This window comes from Hippoglossus hippoglossus, chromosome 9 (genome assembly GCF_009819705.1).
Source record: "Hippoglossus hippoglossus isolate fHipHip1 chromosome 9, fHipHip1.pri, whole genome shotgun sequence".
NCBI classification, from domain to species: Eukaryota; Metazoa; Chordata; class Actinopteri; order Pleuronectiformes; family Pleuronectidae; genus Hippoglossus; species Hippoglossus hippoglossus.
The window spans coordinates 20,959,808-20,963,553 of record NC_047159.1 but is presented as its reverse complement, the minus strand read 5'-3'; positions in this window follow the sequence as shown (position 1 = coordinate 20,963,553).

Below are 3,746 nucleotides of genomic sequence, written 5' to 3'. Positions count from 1 at the left end.
CCTGAGTAATTTGCTTCCGTCAACGTCATGCACTTCCACTGTGCATGCCTTCCATGTGATAAACTTTTACTGTAAATGCTTTAACAGGAGTTACGTTTACTGCCATGCAACTTCTGATGAAGGGTTGCAGAACACGTATGTCATTGTAAAAAAAAAAAAGGATTACAATTAAATAAAATGCTATCGAAAAACAAACCGACAGAGCTTTCAGATCTTGAACTCCACTCCATAAACGGGTCTATAAATATCCTGATTTTCATGTTTGTGATGTAAATCATCTTTACGGCAATGGCCACTTCAATCCCCCACCCATTTAACACGGGTTGCTGGGGGCTGATTAAATATGATAATGCAATGCTGACATCATAAGAAATGTTGGCGAGCTTGCAGAGCCACAGCCGGCAGTAAACATGTAATTTATGTCCGTGTGAATGGCTTGGCAAGTGCTGGTGCAACGCTTCCATCAATCAGTCGCACCAACCTTGATGCCTGTGTGTGGCTCTGGCTTCCTGCCATTGGCTGACGCATCACCTGGATTGCAGTCTCCACGCAACAGGCTGAAATCAGCGGTGCGACCGGCTCTCGACCCTTTTTAAAAGTCGGCCTTTGCAGCTCAGGTCAATGCAGTCGGCAGTCTGCATGTACTATATTACAGCAGGGACGGAGGGCAGCTTATTAAGTAAGTCGAAGAACAGATCGTGTCATTTGTATCCCAGCAGTCACATGAATCACGCTGCTGGGATTTGTAAATGAACACCAGCGGCACATGTCATGGCCTTCAGGGATACAAGGTCACGTCTGTCACCTCCAGATTCCCAAGCCACACTGCCAAGGATTCAGACAAACACACGCAACCTTGTTTTTGGGAGAAATATCATCCACTCCTGGAAACGGGGAGTAATAAAAGGTATCATGTGTGCGCCGTGGTTCAGGTGATGATGAAGAGCTCTTATTTAAGAATAGAAAGGACAGGAGAGGCCTTGCTTTATAACCTGCTAATGGTGCGGAGCAGCGAGCAGAGGTGGTGTTAGGTGGAGGGTATTATCACTTCGGACAGATGGCACAGAAAGAGTTTGGTGGAGCAAAGTTCATTCAGCAGTGTAGCAGCAGAGACGGTGCTCTGATGACGGCTCAGTCACTGTTTGTCTTTGTTTGGCTCTGGTGGTGATGCATCATATTATTAGTTATGATTGGGGGCTTTGCCAGCGTCTAATTAGCAGCTTCTTATCACTGGGATGAAATAAAAACAGGCTATGTCCTGTTTTTGTTGTGTGAGGGAAATCACCATCTGATGACTGATTTGGAGGAATGTAAATTGATTTTGGAATTCTGGAATTTAAGCCTAAAAGTGGTATGTTTAGACCAGCAGAAACTCTCAGCCCAACACATGGTTCTTACCAGGATGTTATCGCTGATGAACGAAATGACCAAGGGATCTTTGCTTGCATGGGGAGACAACATAGATCACACATAAAAACAAATAACAGTAAATCTGCAGCGCTCTGAGTTACAGTTCAACAAACCCATTACAAAATACAAAAATATCATAAATTACAGTACCTCATACTTAACATATTTAACACATTAAGTAGCACTTGGGACAAACGATTTCCTGTAAATATTTTTGTAATAGTTTTTTTTTTTGGTGTTCATCATAAATCTGTCACGTAGCTACATCTGTTGTTTCCCCATGATAAAAAAAAAAAGATTGGCTCATGTCTAGAAAAGTGCACGACATATTTTCTGCTCAACCTCACAAAAATGGTTTTAAACAGGTTAGAGAGCAGTTGTCTAAAACTTGGGCTATGAAGGCATTGTCAGTCAAAGTCAAAGAACTAAGGTTGGGATTATTAAAACATTATCTTCCAATCTGAAAAGAAAAAAAGAACTACTGGTATATAGAACTGTGTTGATTTCAATATCTTAACATGAGGATGGACCAGTGAGGTGATTCTCATAAACACTGGGTCCTGTAGAACCTACAGTATAATTACACAATAGTCATTGTAGTGCTGTTTATTTCACATTATTATTGTTGGTATTACCACTGGTATTAATGGTGATGACAGATTTAATGAACATGCTCATGTGAATGCTGGAAGAAATAATGACAAACACAGTTGTAAATTTTTCCCCTCCATATTTTTTGTCAGATCAGACTGATTGAATGTGTCTGACAGGCTGAGTGGGTGTAACAATCCATCTAATGACTGCACACAGCTTTAAATCTGCCTCTTGTGACTCGACATGATGTGTGACACAAAATGGCGGGAGTGAAACCTTCCAAGAGGAAACATAATTCATTTCGTTGTTGCTATTTTTGAGCAGACTGTCACAATTTATCTGTCACACATTTCTGCATCTTGAAAAAATAAAATAAAAAGAGTCAAATGAGTGTGTCATCTGCAAACTGAGTAACTTTCCGGAAAGTCACTAATATGAGCAAGATGGGGAAGCACGGATCTCTCCTTGGTGGCCTGCGTCTTGTTTACCAGAGATGGTTTGATTTATTCCCTTTCGGGGATCATCATCTCCAGAAAAGCCCGGGCCGCTGCATTAATCTCCAACCCGGTGTGTTTCCCGTCAGCAGTGACAGATGACCTGCCCTTCAACTCCCTGCCACCCTGCAGGAGACAAGTCGTCAATCAGGTTTCATTTCTCAGCTTCACGCGTTCAGAGGAGAGAGGGTCCAGGGAGGGTGACGACGTGGTGATGATGGCCCATGTGTGTCTGTGTGTCTGCATGTGTGTGTATGTGTGTATGTGGTTCAGGTATTACTTGTGTTTTGAGGACCTACATCTGTTTACACATTCACATTATGGGGACAAAAAGCAAGTCCTCATAACGTAAAGCTTAAAAAGGTGAAGACAAGTTTTGAGGTTAGATTTAGTTGAAGGGCTATGTTTAATTTAGGTTTAAGTTTAGTTTGAAGTTTAGGTTTAGGTTATGGTTATGTTTAGGTTTAGATAAGGCTTAGCTTTTGGTTAGGGTTAGGTTATGGTTAGGTTTAGGTTATGGTTAGGAAAACCTTAGGTTAGGGTTAGGTAAGTAGTAACTATGGTTAAGGCTAGAATAAGTGTTGGGGATATCAATGTAAGTCAATGAAATGTCCTCTGAAGTCATGGTGACATGGCTCAGTGTGTGTGTGTGTGTCTGTCCAGGAAACAGGATCAACAGCCTGCTGCTGTGCACCTCTGTCTCCTGACAAATGAACAGATTATTTATGGGAAGCAGGAGGAGGAGGGTTTAGTGGAACAGGGAGGTGTCAAAGCACATGAAGGGACAGAGAGAAGAGGGTTACAGCAGCACAACACTGGAACTCATGAATATCATTCTGGCCAGTATCCATGTGCAAGGTGAAGGAGACGTGTCTCTTGTCCTGGTATTCCTTCCTGAGCTAAGTTTGTAGAAAAAAAAAAACAAGAGACCACAGACAGTTAAGTGAGTTGATAACCGCAGACAGATTTCAAAACAGGATGAATGTAAATTTTCTGTTGTTTGCTCACTGTGACAGATTCCCCACCCTCGTCTACAATAGTTAAGATGATGAACAGCTGTTTTGTGTCCACATGTGGCCGCTGAGGTTTTGGGTGCAGCTCACTCGGGAGGGACTTGTTTTGCAGCAGAACTAAATATGCAATCTTTTTAATGATATAAATATTCTGTCAGTGCTCGTCGACATCTTGGTGCTGAATCCTCTGTTGGCCTCCCGAAGAAGAAATGACAGATGAAGGCGCTCGGCGTTC